At 37.7% G+C, this 18,005-nt stretch overlaps 1 protein-coding gene and 1 pseudogene across 1 annotated transcript in view; both read left to right on the plus strand.

Moving 5' to 3' along the window:
- Znf385d (zinc finger protein 385D) overlaps positions 1-18,005 on the plus strand; it is a 1,018,268-nt gene that overhangs the window by 150,577 nt on the left and 849,686 nt on the right. The gene's annotated exons all lie outside the window — the stretch shown is intronic.
- Positions 10,284-13,013, plus strand: LOC147826430 (alpha- and gamma-adaptin-binding protein p34 pseudogene; annotated as a pseudogene).

Here is an 18,005-nt window from a genome sequence, read left to right on the forward strand (position 1 = left end):
TTATTAGTCTATAAAAATGCCATTCTCAAAAAAATTTTAAATCAGAATCATAAATTCTCTGTATGTACCAAATTGAAAAGAGTTAAGCCTTTGACAATGGTGACAAGAATTTATAGGAAAATAACCTTACATACCACTATGGGGGGACATACCAATTCCAGAGGACAATTTGGTAATAATTTCACAAATGTAAGATAATTTGAAAATGTACATATTTGTTGCAAAGTAATTGCAAAAAATATAAGAGAAGTAAACAGATTTATCTGCAAGTTCTATAGATTCAGGAGAATAAATATTAACTAAAATAGGAAGTTGTCTAGATGCCTACTAAGAATGATTACCTAAGTTGTGGTTTAGCCATATTATAGAATATAGACACTGAAAATTATATTAAAAAAACTTAGTAACACAGAGATTTCAGGATAACCACTAAGTAAATAGAAAATAAAATTTTATCTATTTACCTACATATATATGACATTGTGATTTGTTTAAATATTTATGTGTATGAATAGAGAAACCTAAAAGGAAGTATACAAAAATGTTAATGGTCGAGGCTGGGGCAAGATACAATATGACTGTTAATTACAGGAATTCTTAGAGCTTAAATTCCTTTTATGATTTAATTGTAACATCTTGTGCAATTTGTTTTTGTTTTGTGCCTATTTCTTAATTAACAAATGGGATTTATAATAGTTTATACTCACAGTTATTGAAAGAGATTAAACAAAATACATGATCAAGACATTTTATTTATGTATTACCCAAAACTAACATAATTATCATATATTGGAAGTATATAACAATAAAAAATAAGTACTCAATAAATATTAGGCAGTTAATGATGGTACTAAGATCATAGCAATTTCTTATTTTCTCCTGGCTACATTTTTGCATTCTACTTTCTCAAAAAGATAAAAAATAATTACCATATTTCATAATTTTATAAATTGTTATTTTGTTGACAATATTTAACTTTGAAATAACAAACCACTTGTACCTCAAAAGATGGTAATTACTGATAAGTACTTATTTTCAGAATCTTTATGACTTTGAGTAAGTTTATGTGGTGGTATTTTCTAAATAATTTTATTTTTCTCTTATAATCATCTCATGTATCCAACACATCACAGTCTATCATATTTAAGTTTACATACATGCCTCATCCCTTTATTTTTTTTGAGTTAAAAGGGCAACTAGAATTTTCTACTGAATAAGCAGAAAAAATTACAAGGAAAGCTAAAATTCATTAACTTATATTAAAAGATAAAGACAGGTGAATGTATCAAAATAGGAGAAAATAGCCAATAGGGTAAAATTTAGTCTCTAATTCTAAAATTCCAGATTTGCAAATCATTGACTATTTTAAACTTCAAGTTTTGCTTGTCAGATCATTTTTTTTACACTTTATTAAATTCTTTTATTGGTACATTGTAGGTATACAACAGAATTGCATTTCTCATTGGGAATTGTACCTTTACATAATGCATCTTGGTTCTTATTTTTTCCCCATTCCTAGCCCTCCCTTCACCCCCTCCACCCTTACCTATTTGCAAAGACTATATTTCCATTTTTTCCATTTCTCATCATTTTTCCTTTCCCTTCTTTCTTTTTCCCTGCCCCTCCCACGACCCCTACCCTTTGGACCTTTTCCTCTAATTTTGCATTATTGATTATTCATTCTAATCATTGGTACATTTTAGGTATACAATATAATGACATTCATTGTTGGAAATTTGCACCTTTACATAGTCTCTCTTGATTCTTATTTTTCACCCTTGCCCATCCCTCCCTTCAAGCCCATCCCTCCCTATTTACAAAGATTGTGTTCCTATTTTTCCATTTTCTCATATTAATCCCACTCCCTTTTATCCTTTCCCCTACCCCTCCAACTTCCTTCCCCTTTGCCCCTTTTCTTCCTATTTCACATTACCTATTATACATTTAGTCCTTATTTACACTTTCAGTTTCTCACACCAGAGAAACTATTCAGTATTTATACATGTGTGTCGTATTTATTTCACTTAAGAGTATTGCCTCAATGTGCATCCACTTAGCTATAAATGTCTCTAATTTCTCATTTTTTATGGCTGAGTAGTACTCCGTTTTATAAAAAAAAAACCCACATTTTCTTTATCCAGTCTCCAGTTGATGGGCATTTGTGTTGTTTCCAAGTTTTAGGTATCACAAACAGCACTGCTATGAACATGGGCGAACATATATCACTGTGGTATGATTCTTTTAATTCTTTGGGGAAGATCCCCAGCAGGGGAATAGTGGGATCAAATTGGACTTCCAGTCCTAGTTCTTTGAGATATCTCCATACTGATTTCCATAGTGGTTGCACCAGTCTACACTCCCACCAGCAGTGGAGCAGGGTTCCTCTTTCCCCACAGCCCCACCAGCATTTGTTATTGGTTGATTTCATGATAGCAGCCATTCTTTCTGGAGTGAAGTGGAATCTCAGCATTGTTTTCATTTGCATCTCTCCAATGACCAGTGATGTTGAATGTTTTTTCATGTATTTATTTGCTATTTCTACTTCTTTGTGTGAGAAATGTCTGTTCATTTCAGATCCCTACTTTTGGATTGGGTCTTTAAATTTGGGAGGTCTGATCTTTTTAAGTTCTTTATGGATTTGAGATAGTAGACCTTTGTCTGAGGAAGAGCAAGTGAAGATGTTTTCCCACATTGTAGGTTGTCTCTTCACACTGCTGGTGGTTTCTCTTGCTGTGCAGAAGCCTTTTAATAAGAAGAGATCCCACTTGTGGATTGTTTGTGCTAGTTCAGAGGCAACTGAGGTTTTGTTCATAAAATCCTTTCCTACACCGATGTCTTCAAGGGTTCTACCTAACCTCTGTTCTAACTGGTTCAGAGTTTCTATTTTAATATTTAGATCTTTAATCCATTTTGATTTTAGTTTAGTGCATGGTGAGAGATATAGGTCTAGTTTTAATCTTTGGCAAGTTGAAGCCCAATTTTTCCAGCACCATTTATTAAAGAGGCTATCTTTCTTCCAGTGAGGGTGTTTGGCTCCTTTATCAAAGATGAGATGGCTGAGTGTGTCTGGCATTGTTTCTGCATCTTCTAATGTGTTTCACTGGTCCTCAAGTCTGTTTCTTTGCCAGTACCATGCTGTTTTTATCACAGTAGCTCTGTAGCAGAGTTGCAGGTTGGGGATTGTGATACCCCCTGCCATGTCTCTGTTGCCTAGAATTGCTTTTGCTATTCTGGGTCTCTTCTTGTTCCAAATGAATTTTTGGATTGTTTTCTCAAGGTCCATGAAATATGCTGCTGGGAATCTCAATTGGAATTGCATTAAATCTATATAGCAGCTTTGGAAGTATGGCCATTTTCACTATATTAATCCTTCCTACCCAGGAGCAGGGGATGTCTGTCCATTTTCTGATATCATCTTCAATCTCTCTTTTCAGAGTGCCATAGTTTTCAGAGAAGAGGTCTTTGATTTCTTTTGTTAGGTTCATTCCTAGGTATTTCAGTTTTTTGGATGCTATTGTGAAAGGAATTATTTGCCCTATTTCTCTCTCAGTGAGTCTGTCATTTGTGTAGAGGAAAGCTATTGATTTTTGTGTGTTGATCTTGTAAGCAGCTACTTGACTGAATTTGGTTATTAAGTCTAGAAGACTTTTGGTGGAGTTCTTGGGGTCTTCTATGTACAGTATCATGTCATCTGCAAATAATGACAATTTGACTTCTTCATTTCCTATCTTTATTCCTTTTATTTCTTTCTCTTGTCCAATTGCCATGGCTAATGTTTCCAGAACTATATTGAACAAGAGTGGTGATAGTGGACATCCTTATCTTGTTCCTGATTTTCGTGTGAAGGATTTCAGTTTTTGACCATTTAGTATGATATTGGCTGTTGGCTTTTCATATATGGCTTCTATCAGTTTGAGGTAGAGACCATCTATTCCAATTTTTTGTAGGGTTTTTATCATAAATGCATGTTAGATTTTGTCAAATGCTTTTTCTGCATCTATGGAGATAATCATATGGATTTTGTCCTTGGCTCTATTGATACAGTGTATTACATTGATTGATTTGCATATGTTGAACCATCCCTGCATCCTTGGGATGAATCCCACTTGATCAGGGTGCATAATCTTCTTGATGATCTTCTGCATTCTGTTTGCCAGTATCTTATTAAGGATTTTTGCATCTATGTTCATTAGTGAGATTGGCCTATAGTTCTCCTTTTCAGTTGGGTCTTTCTCTGGTTTGGGGATCAAGGTGATGCTTGCTTTCAGGAATGAATTTGGGAGTATTGCTTCCCTTTCAATTTCATTGAAGAGTTTAAACAGTAGTGGCAGTAGTTCCTCTGTAAATGTCTTGTAGAATTCAGCAGTGAAGCCATCAGGGCCCGAGCTTTTCTTAGTTGATAAGTTTTTAATTACATTTTCAATTTCATTGGTTGATATTGGGTTGTTCAGAAATTTTAGTTCTTCGTTAAACTTTGGTAATTCATATGTATCTAAGAATCTGTCCATTTCTTCTGTGTTGTCCATCTTATTGGCATATAGGTTCTGGAAGTAGGTATTGATGATCCTCTGGATTTCTGCTGGGTCTGTTGTAATTTCAACCTTTTCATTCCTAATTGCTTGGATTTGGGCCTTTTCTTTCCTTTTTCTGACAAAGTTGGCTAAGGGTTTGTCAATTTTGTTGATTCTTTCAAAGAACCAACTCTTGGCTTCATTGATTTTTTTGTATCATTCTCTTAGTCTCCATTGCATTGATTTCTCCTCTGATCTTTATAATTTCCTCCCTTGTATGAGCTCTGGGGTTGTCCTGTTCTTTTTCTAAAGGCTTGAGTTGCAGCATTGGGTTGTTTAATTGGGCTCATTCTGTTTTCCTAATATGAATATTCACTGCTATGAATTTCCCTCATAAGATTGCTTTCATTGTGTCCCATAGATTCTGATATGTTGTATTGTCATTGTCATTTAATTGAAGGAACTGTCTGATTTCTTCTTTAATTTCCTCTGTGACCCATTCATTATTCAGAAGTGTATTGTTCAATTTCCACGTGTTTATGAAATTCTTTGAGTTTCTTTTGCTATGGATCTCCAATTTCATTGCACTATGGTCTGATAATATACAGGGGATAACTTCAATCCCTTTGCACTTACTTAAACATGTTCTATGTGTGATTATGTGGTCTGTTTTGGAGAATGACCCATGTGCAGCTGAGAAGAATGTGTATTCTGATTTTTTGGGGTGGAAGACTCTGTAAACATCTGTTAAGTTCATTTGTTCAAGAGTTCGATTGAGTTCTAGTATTTCATTGCTTATTTTTTGTCTAGTTGATCTATCTTTTTGTGACAATGGGGTGTTGAGGTGCCCCACTAGAATTGTATTAGTGCATATATGACTTTTCATGTCCATTAGTATTTTTTTTATATAGCTGGGCGCACTAGTGTTTGGTGCATAGATATTTATGATTGTCATCTCCTCCTATTGGATTCTTCCCTTTACAAGGATGTAGTGTCCGTCTTCATCTCTCTTCATCAGTGTTGGTTTGAAATCTACTTGATCTGCCAAGAGGATAGCTACTCCTGCTTTTTTTCAGGTTCCTGTCGCATGGACTATTGTTTTCCACCCTTTAACTTTCAGTCTGTGAGTTTCCTTTTGAATTAAGTGTGTTTCTTGTATGCAGCATATTGTTGGATTTTGCTTCTTGACCCATTCTGTCAGTCTATTTCTTTTGATCGGTGAGTTGAGACCATTAACATTGATGATTATAACTGAAACGTATTGACTTGTCATTGCCATGACTTTTTCTTTTCGTTGGGTTATCCCCTTTACATTTAATTTCTTGTCATGCCAGATGGGTTCATTCTGCTTTGCTTCCTGGGGTTGTGATCCTTAATGTCTGTTTCCATAATATTGTGTAAAATTCTTTGGAGTGCTGGTTTGGTATTCACAAAGTTCCTAAGTTGCTCTTTGTCATGAAAGTATCTCATTTCTCCATCAGTTTTGAAAGGTAGTTTTGCAGAGTACATCAATCTGGGTTGGAGGCTGTTTTATTTTAGGGCTTGGAATATGTCACTCCAAGCTCTTCTTGCCTTGATGGTTTGTGTTGAGAAGTCTGCTGTGATTCTGATGGGCTTTCCTTTGTATATGCTGTTTCTTTTCTCTGACTGCTTGTAGAATTTTGTTCTTCTGTTGAGTTTCTGGAATCTTAACAATTATATGCCTATCTGTAGATTTTTTTTGATCAAGGCTATTTGGAGTCCTATATGCCTCACTTATCTGTATGTCAAGCTCTTTTCCCCTTCTTGGGAAGTTTTCTGCCATTATTTCAGTGAAGAGATTTTTTATGTCATCTGCACTCTCTCCTGTTTCTTCATTGAGCCCAGTCAGTCTTATGTTATGCTTCTTTGCATCATGTAGCAGTTGCTGGATTGATTTCTCATGTTTCCTTATAATTTTGAAGCAACTTTTCTTTTCCTGGTCACTAATTGCAATCTTATCTTCTATATCTGAAATTCTGTCCTCACATTGGCTCATTCTGCTGTATAGACTTTCATTGGAGTTTTTCATGTCCTGGAAATCTATTTGCACCTGTTTTATGGATTCCATTTGCTTCCTATGTTGGGATTCCTTCATGTTCCTGAGCTCCTCTCTGGATTTATTAATCATGTCTTGATTAATAAAGGGGCACAATTTCTCCTGTTATCTGAGAAATTATTTCTGATTTCATTTTTTCCAGATCCCCTTTTGTTGCCAGTTCAGTGGGTCCAGGTGGTTGAGTATCACAGTGTTCCCTCTCATTTCCCTTTGGGGTTGCTGTAGGTGATCTGGAAGTCTGGTTTTGAGACATATTTACGTATTTTCTTATTTCGACTGGGGCGGGGCCGGCTGTTGGCGCCTGTATGGATTACCTCCTCTGAGCTGGGAGAGGTGGGACAGGGGCTGGGAACAGTGGTAGGGATAGTGGCCCAAAAGCCCTTCCCTGTGGGCTGGGAGCAGCAGGAAGGATGGTGGCTGGGACGCCCCTTCCTCTGGTCCAGGAGCAGTGGTATGGCAGCTCAGAAGCCCCTCCCTCTGGGCCGGGAGCAGTGGGCTGGATGGTGGCCCAGAAGCCCCTTCCTCTGGGCCAGGAGCAATGTGACAGAAGGTGGCCACAAGCCCTTTCCTCTTGGCTGGGAGCAGCGGGAGGAATGGTGGCCGGGAAGCCCCTTGCTCTGGACCAGGAGCAGTGGGATGGTGGCTCAGAAGCCCCTACCTCTGGGCTGGGAGCAACAGGACTTAGTACCGTGGTCTGGTGGTCCAGTGTCCTCTGCGTCTTTGTAGTGTGGAACCAGCTGGCTGTACATAGGAGCGGGGGTGGGTGGGGGTGGGGGTGGGGGTGGGGTCCAGTGGATTGTTGCCGGGTGATTCGGCGTGTTCTGCTTGACTTGGGACCTTGGTCGGGTGTCTGCAGGCCTGCCTGTCTGCAGCTGGCTGATTCGGCATGTTCCACTCAACTCAGGACCTCGGTAGGGCGTGCGCAGACCTGCCTGTCTGCAGCAGGCTGATTTGGCATGTTCCACTGGACTGGGGACCTTGGTAGGGTGTCCGCAGACCTGCCTGTTTTCAGCGGGCTGATTTGGCATGTTCTGGGGGACTCGGGACCTCTGTAGGGCGTGTGCAGACCTGCCTGTCTGTCTGCAGCAGGCTCACTTGTCAGATCATTTTATTCCCATCAAAACTGTATATAATGCAATAAAAGAATATACACCAGTGAGGCATGAGAAAGACTGATCCAAGTGGGAAAAATTGAGTATGAACTCTGATGTCTGTTCCAAAGCTACACAGCGTTAGGGGTTTGGCAAACTTCCTGATCTTGAAAATATTCCAAGTGCTTGCAGAACACCGCCTAACCTGTGCAGTTTCAGGTTCTCCAAATAGAAAAGTGGAAATGATTATTGCCTTTCAATTTCCTAGGTTGGCTCTAGTACTTTACCAAGAAATTTTAACAGCTATTTATATCAGATTTTACCATTTCTATTTCTTTCACTCTCCGTAATTTTATACTCTATAAACTACCAAGCATTTTAATAGATTAAAAAATTTCTATATTGTTTTTCATCAGGAAAGACATTTGAAGGTTGGCATAGCAGCAGAGTTCATGCATGTGTGCATGGCCGTGCACATCACACATGTGGATGTATGTTTTTGTAAAGAAACATTATATTATATTGCCTCCTTGCTAGTAGCCTCCAGAGATTTTATATGCTCCCCATCTTATAAATGGCAACTTCCTTTCTGCCTGCTACTTTATAAGAATTTTGGTAGTTTTCTTCATTTTCCACAAGCTGTAACATAATTTTTAATATTTTTCCATAAGTGATATACAAATGTTAGCATAAAAGTATAAAAAAATAAACTTAAAATATTTTACAATCTAATAAACCAGATATAATAATTTTCAAGCTATAATGTATTTCCTTTCAGACACTCCATGTCTTCCTTTCTTTCTCTCTCTCGACCTGCTTCTGTCTCTGCCCTACCTTTTCTTCCTTCTTGCTTCCTTCCTTATCCATCCTTGGAATTTCTATTTAGTTTCCAAGGATCTCCACCGTATCACACTTAAACAGTAAATACTAGATTCCACGTCTCCACACTATCCTGAATCCAAAGAAGTCAATCACGGGCCCACACAGATGGCCTCTTTCCCCAGAAGGCTTCCATGGCCTCTCTTATACCTTCACAGGCCTGATCACTTCCTTGTCTCATTTCCTCATAGTAAGCACATGTTTCTATTGTTGCTGGTTAAAGTGAACTAAGTTTGCTTCTACGTCCACTATTTCTGTCAGGCCAAGAATGCCCCTTGAAACCCCACATACTTCAGGCAATATGTAAGTATCTGTGTAATTGAATAAATTTATGCACTTTGAACACTCAATAAAGAGCTTATAGGTAGTAAACATTCAGTGTAGTTTGGAGGATGTTCAAATGAATAAACTCTTATTTTATTCTTAGAAACTCATCCAGTCAATTGTTCTAAGACTTTTTTTCTTCTTTCCCCCAAATAAGTGCTACATAAAATTCTCAGAAAACTAAGCACATCAGTGAGAAGGTAAACTGAGTATGGTGGCAATGTGGGAGGAGCATTGGTCCTCATAAATCCAACCTGTAGAGGGCGCTGTCCCCTCACACATCACTGGTTTCATTTCTCATATTCCTCTGTCCTTTTTTTTTTCCCTTCCATTCTCTTCTATTCTTATTTTATTATTTACTTAATTTTATTGGTACATATTAGATATACATAATGATAACATTCATCATAGGGAATTTGTACCTGTATATATCTTCTTTTTTTCCCATTCCCCTCCCCTCCCTTCAACCCTTCTTCCCCTCCTTATTTACAAAAGCTTTGTTTCCATTTTTCCTTCTATTTTCTTTCTTTTTTTTTTTTTTCATTTCCCTTCCTTCCTTTCTTTTTCGGTTTTGACTCAGGCTATGCAATATTTTTAGAAGAAAGAGACAGAGCCAAAACCTCAATAATAATTTAAAAATACATACAAATAATTTGAACAGATATTTTGCCAAAGATAATATATTAATGATAAATAAGCGTATGAAAGGTTGTTTGGCATCATTAGTAATTTGAAAATGCAAATTAAAATTACTTGAGGTACAACTGCATACCTGTCAGAATAGCTTAAAAACAAACAAGTAAACACCTATAATATGGAATGATAATATTGCAGAACAGGGACTTCACTAGTGTATTATATTATTTTGCATTCCATTCACTACTGATAGTAATGCAAAGTAATACACCACTTTCTCCTCTTCCTCCTCTCTTCCTCTTCCTTATTCTTCCTATTATTATTCAAATAAAGTTAAGTATATACTTGGCATGCGTCTTAAAATTCTATTTGCATTGATTCATACAGGAATATGAGTGAATCTTAAATGCATTTTGCTACGTGAAAGAAGCAGACCCCAAATTGTGCATATTGTCTGTTATGAAATCTGATGTAATAAAATTACAGTAAAAACAGACCAGTTGCAGAAGTTGGGAAAGGAGTTGAATACAAGCGGCCGGGATCGCCCTGGCTCGCGCGGGCACAGCGATGGCTGCTGGTGTCCCCTGCGCATTTGTCACCAGCTGCTGCTTCACCTTCGCCGGGGACCAGCTGGCTCAATAGATCAAGCTCAGAACCTTGTGCTTGAGAGGCAGGCAGCAGCACCACTGAGCTAAATCCCTAGCCCAAAAGTGACATTTTTAAGAGCGCTGAGTGACATTGTTTCCTTATTCTAAATGTCCATAAAATGAAGGATCCTTAATAAATTCAAATATTCAAAATTGTGATATCCTTAGAACAGAAGATCTTCTTATGGAAGCGACTTCCAATGACGCTGTGAGATTCTATTCCTGGACCATTGATAATAAATACTACTCAGCGGATATTAATCTATCTGTGGTGCCAAACAAATTCCTCGTCACCCTGGAAATTGCAGACACTGTCCAGGCATTTGTGGTTTACTTTGACAGCTCACAAAAATCAGGCCTCGACAGCATCTCCTGGTGGCTTCCCCTGGCAGAAACGTGGGTGCCAGAGGTGATGATCTTGGTCTATGACAGTGTATGAAGATGGAGTAAGCCAACAAAAAGCTCAAGAATGGTGCATCAAACATGGCTTTGAACTAGTGGAGCTTAGTCCAGAGGAGTTCCCTGAGGGGGATGATGACTTCCCTGAATCTACAGGAGTAAAGCGAATTGTACAAGCCTTGAATGCTAGTGTCTGGTCCAATGTAGTGATGAAGAATGATAGGAACCAAGGCTTCAGCCTTCTCAACTCATTGGCTGAGACAAACCACAGCCTTGGAACAACAGAGACCCATCACTCAGAGCAGCCCCCTTTGTCAGCAACAGACAGGACAGAATCCCTCCCGGACAGTCGGGGTGGTGTGTCAACCACAGCAGATGCCCAGGTCAGTAGCACTGTGGATCCCATGTTAGATCTGGATATTCAAGAATTAGACAGCCTTACCACTGGAGGAGGTGATTTGGAAAATTTTGAAAGACTATTTTCAAAGCTAAAGGAAATGAAAGACAAGGCTGCGACGTTTCCTCTTGAGCAAAGAAAGTTGCACACAGAAAAGGTGGCCAAGGCCTTGTGGATGGCAGCTGGGTGAGACAGAGATGAAATTGAAGGCCTTTCTTCTGCTGAAGAACTCTAGATTATTCCTACTAGGTTTGACTGACAAAGATGCTAGTGATCTCTACCGGAGATACTTCCCTGCTCGAGCCAGTTAGATCTTGCTGAGATTCCCACTATTATGTTGGCCACTGGATTGGTTTTTAGTGTCCCCCTTAATGTTAGTTTTCAATAGGGAGTTCCAGAGTAGTCTTTTTCCTTCCGTGTTAGGAAGTGAGAAGTACAGTGATAATAATGAGAATTTCTCAAATATATATTTTGTTCTAGGAATAGGGTAGGGTGAGTCTCAGAGGTCTGTGTGATTTGCCCAAGTTACCGAAGATGGAAACCAAGCAGCCCCTCCCAGCCAGCCTTTGTGTCGAGTTCCCTGCATCCACACTTCATTCCCCAGGTCAGGAGCTTGTGCGTGATGATAGGAATTTCCCCACTCAAGGAGCTTACATCTCTGAGCTCTATGCTTTTTCTCAGAAGAAAAGAAGTACCTCCAGATTCAATCTGTGCTGTAGTATGAGAGGCTGGGCAAAGTCAGTGGCCCCTGGGTTTATGTCTAACTTAGTGCTTCTGAGTGTATCTTTGAAGTGTGGTATCTGAGCTTGCACTACAAAGAATTGGAAAACCAATGTGTATTTTTAGACTGCAAGAAATAAAGCAAAGCTTTCCTATCTGGTGTGGATTAGAGAAGCCCTCTGCCGGGGATGTCATGGGGCATGTGTGAGACTCGAAGGATTTCGTGTGGGTCATGGAAACTGTGCTAGTGACTGAGGTGGTTGTGTCGCCATTATGTGAAGACACTCTTCTGCCTTATCCTTCTCCCCTGCTGCTTGAGATGCCAGAGCTGTGTTGTCACACTTCAACCCTCAAAACAAAGCAAGTGTCCTCACTTTGTGTCTGGAAGACAGACAAATCACTGCCACAGTAGGCACACCAAGCAGGGGTGAAGCAGTAGGCAGCGTGCACCTGAGTGCCATGCTTCTCTCTCAAGCATGGAGGGGTCTTTCCTGTGTGCCTTTTCAGGCTGTAGCCCAGGGGACAGTCCTTTTTCCTTTATCTAGGCCATGTGGGAAGGGGTCAGTCCCAGAGGAATCCACCATCTAAAGCAGAATTTCAAAGGAATTCTGGAGTATAAAGCCCAATTTCTTATTGTGGTAGACACTTGTATAGTATCTGTCATCTACCTTCTCTGATCTGTCACCACTGTGGCTCCAGACTGGCACAGCACTGGATGGTGGTGCTGGCATGCAGGCCGGGTGCTTGTTCTGGCCAAGCATGGGCTCTGAGCCTGCTCACACGGCATGGAGGGAACACAGGTTAGATCATGAGCAAAAACAAGCTTCGGGCCTGCTCTGGTACCACTGTGTAGGCCTTGCAGAGCCTGAGACAGAGCAGTGGATGGAATGTTTCAGGGGCCACCTGACCCACCAGGGAGTTGACAGCTTACTAAGTGGATCCTTCAGGAAGAGGCCAGGAAACAATGAACACTTGCTTGCTTCCTGTGTTTTTGTGGGGTTTTCTTTTTTGCCTTTTCTGAAGTTCTTTGCATCCATGGTTCACTGCCCTCCCCTCCCATTAGTGGGACTAATACTTCTTTGAGGTGACTGAGCTTTCCTGAGGTGATGTTTCTTGAGGAGGTTATTACCTCTTGATTAAAAATGGAAGGGAAGTTAGCTTTGAGGTTGACAGAAAGGTAGAAAACATATTTTTTTAAATGTAGAAATTTTTAGAAAATGTATTAGGCCACACTGTTAGAAAAATAGATTAGAAAAAAAAACTGTGAACTTGATTTTATGGGTTAAGCAAAACCAGGTAATTAAAATGTGATTTATTTCCAAAAAAAAAAAAGAGGAGTTGAATACAAAATGACCACACAAGAGAATTTTTAGTGTGATAGAAATGTTCTGTGGTGGTGGCTATGGTAGGAACATGACTATGAATGTATCCAAACCCATATTATTTATAATATATATTAAGCATATTTAAAGTAATTTTCATCACATCTTTAAGGTTAATGGTGCTTTTATATTTATAAAGTTTTAATTGTATGAGTGTGATGTAATGTTAAATATACAATGCTGGACTGTTATAGCTTGTATCTAGATGTCCACCTAAAGTCTCAAGCAGTCATAGGTGGGGCTTTTCAGAGGTGGCTGGATCTAGGGTGTGTGATGCTGGGATTGATTCATGGTGCAATGCTAGGATTAAGGCTGCCCCTCACTGGGCGTGAGTGCTACCTTCCTTAAGGGTGGATAGCCTGGGTAGGATATAAGGGACAGAAGTAGGGTCACTCCTTGTTGCTTGTTGTTTGCTGCTTGCTGCTTTTGTTGCTTTTGTTTCTACCTGCTTTCCACGCCATGAATTGTTTTTCTCCTCTGTGATGCCCCTCTGCCATCCCACCCTGCCTTGGAGCCAACTGATTATGGACTGAAACCTCTACAAACTGTGAGCCAAAATAAACCTTTCCTCCTTTAACTTGGGGTGTTGGGTATTTTGTCTCAGCAATGAGAAAAAAGTAAATAAGGCATGGTCCAAGTTTAAATTACTTCTTTAAAATTCCTCCACTTCCTCTTTTGTAGTATTCTTCATACTTCTTTGATCATCAGTTTCTTCTATTATCCTGAAAATCACAAATTAAAACTTCTCTCAGGCACGGCTACTATGAGAACATGTAGACCAAAGTATCAAGGAGCCTTTTCGTTGGTGTTAGAGCTGCACCATCCTATAAACATTAAGTCCCAGAGTTCTGGATGACTAAATATTTATCAGGAGTGACTAAGGGAAAATTTTGCATTATTGATATCCTCAAAAATTCTGTCTTTTAAAAAGCAGTTGTTTTGCATACTGTCTATACTGGCTGATTTTGTTGAGGTATGGTATATTATTACCCATTTAGAAATTCCTTTCAGAAATTAAGGTTTTCATCACTTATATCTTCCTTACCAGGGTTTGTATTACAAAGATTCAGATTTTTCTGAATGTTTCAAATGTTTCAAAGATGTCAAGATTCAGAGAATCTTCCTATTAATTTTTTCACATACTCATATCCTTAGATGCTATTCACTTTCTTTCTTAAAGTCATCCCTCACATTTAGATTCTATTTTCTTTTCCAGGAAGAGAATTGTCTCTTCTGAAAACATATTATCCACATTTGATGAAACAAAAGATGTGAATTTCTAGAAATACAAACATTCATCCAGCCAGCGTCTCCAGGATTCTAGTTTGTGTGACTCTTCCCTAGTTTTCCAAACAAAATTGTAATTATTTATATAATGGAAGAAACATATCACAAAATATCACAGAAAGCATGCTGAATCTTCAGAGGAACTATGAGCCTAGATGAGCATGGGGGAGGAACAATGAATTTGCCTGGGAAAGCAAGGATGAAGGTTAACTATTGTTGCATAACAAATTATGTTAAAACTTAATTGTTCATTGGAATGCATTTTTTTTTTTTGCTTATAATTCTGTGGGTGAGGAATTGGAGAATAGTTTGGTTGGACCATTCTGCTACAGTGTTCCATGAAATTCTAGACAGGTGTTGGCTGTGGATGTCATCAGAAGCAGGTTCAGCGACGTAATTTTCATTGCCCAGCAGCAAATGAAATTGTGCAGCCTTTTATTTGAAAATTGGGGGAAATTGCCATTAAAGACAATAATAATAAAACTTTTTTCTTACACTGGATATCTCAACTTCTCATGGCCTGTGTTTTGGTGGTTACAAGTCACTTGCTGTAACTTGGAACATAGATTTGGTCCCCCCAGCACCTTTCTCAGCCCTGCGAAGTCAGGTGTGTAGCCCATGAAGCAGCACTGAAGGCAGCTCTGTGGGAAAGTGCAGGATCTAGAAAGAGATTGTTCAAATCTAATTGGGAAGAGGCTGCATAAAGATAGTACTGAGGGGATCCAGGTTTCTATTAAACCTGATGTAGCCTGGGTGGGGCAGGGAAGCAGGCTGATGAAAAAATAACTTAAAAATTGCAAGGGAGAAGAGGGTTTGGGGTACTTAAAAAAATACCTGTTTACCCAGCTGTAGTAGTGGTAGTGCATGCCTCTAATCCCACCACTCAGGAAGCTGAGCCAGGAGGTTTGCTGCAAATTTGAGGCCAGCCTGGGCTGCATACTGAGTTCAAGGCCAGTGTGATCTATGTAATGAGACCCTGTCTCAAAAAATCAAAATAAATAAATAAAAATTTAAAATAACTGGTCACCTTTCTAACTTGTCATTACACATGCAGTTTATAGTATGTATATGTTCTGTGTCTCTAATGAAGTGCTTGGCACTTCAAGGTAAAAGCAAATTGAACAAAAGTAAGTTTTTAAGTCACAAAATTTCTGATGATAATGCTCCTTTGGAGGAATAAGAATAGGAGTCTAAAATATTTTAAAGCCTAATCCTGAGATTCTGAATATTTAAGTATTTATATTAAGACATGTTACTTATTCTGCATTATAAAAAAATTTGGTATGTGTTTTTCTCCCTACATTACCTCATGGTAAGTGTTGAGAGAACAGTCTCTAGAAAGTTTTTAAATAAATTCATCTACTTTCACTGAATCCACATATTGGTTAGTACACCAATATGTATACCAATTTTGTGAAGTATATTTTACTTTGGAATATAGTAATTTAAGTGTACATAAGATGAGATATTACCCTAAAGAAGGAGTAAGAGTTGAAACCTAAAATTCAGGAATTCTGTATCAGTAATGTTTATGCTAATAAATCACTTAAAGACTTCAAATATGATAAAATATCTTATGTACATGTGTTATTGGGAAAAGATAGTTTTATTATAAAAGAAGAATTATCACATTCAGACACCAATAAAGAAAAAATAAGTTAGGAACAAAGTATGCAGACTTCTGTGACATAATTCAAAAGGCAAAATTAGGAGTTTTTGGAATACAAGAAGGCATGGAAGTACAGACTACTCAAAAAACTCAACACTCTCCCCCAAAACCCCAAATAACCCAGTTAATAAATGAGCAGGTGATTTGAACAGATACTTTTAAAAGAAGTAAAAATGGTCAATAATTATATGAAAAAATTTTGAAGATTTTTAGTCCTTGGGGAAATGTAAATCAAAACTACACCAAGATATCATCTCACCTCAGTCATAGTGATTCTCTTCAAGAATACAAAAAACTATAAATGCTATTGAGGATGCGCCTACATTGATACATGCCTAATTTACATGCCTACATTGTTGGAAGGCATTTAAATTAGTATAGCCACTATGGAAATCAGTATGGAATTTCCTTTAAAAAAACAAAGTAAAAATACAACTATAGTACAACCCAGCTATAATACTCTTCCACATATACTTAAACGAATTGAAGTCATCTTAGCCTAAGATACCTGCATAGCTGTTTTGATCATGGTACAATTCACAATAGTGAAGTTATAGGAATAGCCTAGGTGCCTGTCAATAGATGAATAGATGAAGGAAATGTGGTGTATATACAATACCGGGTACTATTCACCCATAAAGAATGAAATCGTGTCATTTCTATGAAAATAGGTGGAAGTCAAGACATCATGCTAAGTGAAATAAAGAAGACTCAGAAAGGACAATATTATGTTTTTCCTCCTACCAGAAATCGAGAAAATAAGAAAGATGACATTAAATCAGAAGGGAGACTATTAGAGAAGACGGAGTGGATACAGGGAGGGAGAAAGGGAGGGTAATGAGAGGACTAGGTAGAATAAAAGTATGATATATGAAAGTGTGAATATGCCTCAACCAAACCCAATTTTATGCATAATTAAAATGTAATGAAGTAATGAATGGATAAACAAAATGTGCTGTATCCTTTTGGAAGGAGAGTATTCAACCACAAGCAGGACTGCAATTCTGATCCATTCTAAAATATGGATGGATCTCAAAAACATTACACTAAACCTAAGTAGTCAGACAAGAGACCACCCATTGTATGATTCCATTTATATGAAATGCCCAAGACAGACAAATCCATAGAGATAGAAAATATATTAGTAGTTGCTAGGTGTTATGGAGAGGAAGGCACGAGGAGAGACTGCTAATGACTGTGAGTTTTCTTTTTTGAATGATAATATTTTAAAATTAGATAATGATTGCAGTTGTTTCTACTATCTTCTCAATATACTAAAAACCAATGAAATGTACTCTTTGAAAGGATTTATTTTATGATAAATTACAACTCAATAAAAAATCCAGACTATACAAACATCCTATTATGGTTAAACTTTACCTGTTTCTCCTAGTCAATGTTCTAGTAATCATTATCAATGATAAGAAATAATTTTTATATAATGAAGCATATATATTTATATAAATATACACATATAAATATGTACACACATATACGTATGTATACCATAAAATTCTCTTTTGCATATATGATTTTTGAAACTTTTATTTGCACTTAAAATTTTGTATTATTTGTGTTAGTTGTGTATTATTCTAGGCCCCTCTTTGTGATTTTTCCAAATTCCTTGCTATTAGAATCAACGTTCCAAGATTCTTGAGATTATATCATATACATTTTGTGAGCACTTAGAGTAAATTTATAGAAATAGTAAGTTTATAGAAGTGAAATTGTTGGTTCAAATAGCAGGTGTGGTTTTTGAATATTAATTTAACAATAAATATTTAATTTATACTTATTTGTGAGGCATTAATCTAGATATTTATTTCAATGGCTATTTTCATGATATCCTTCAAGTGACTGTAACAATTTACATTACCACCAGCTTACAAAATTTTGTTTCCTTCTGCCCTTGCTATAATGGAGTGTAATTAAGCATATTAATTTTTGATAAGTGGATAACTGCATACTTTTGATTTTCAAGTTTTG

Source organism: Heterocephalus glaber, unplaced genomic scaffold (assembly GCF_053883595.1).
Source record: "Heterocephalus glaber isolate CG9 unplaced genomic scaffold, H.glaber_assembly_v1.0 deba00001472, whole genome shotgun sequence".
Lineage (NCBI taxonomy): Eukaryota > Metazoa > Chordata > Mammalia > Rodentia > Bathyergidae > Heterocephalus > Heterocephalus glaber.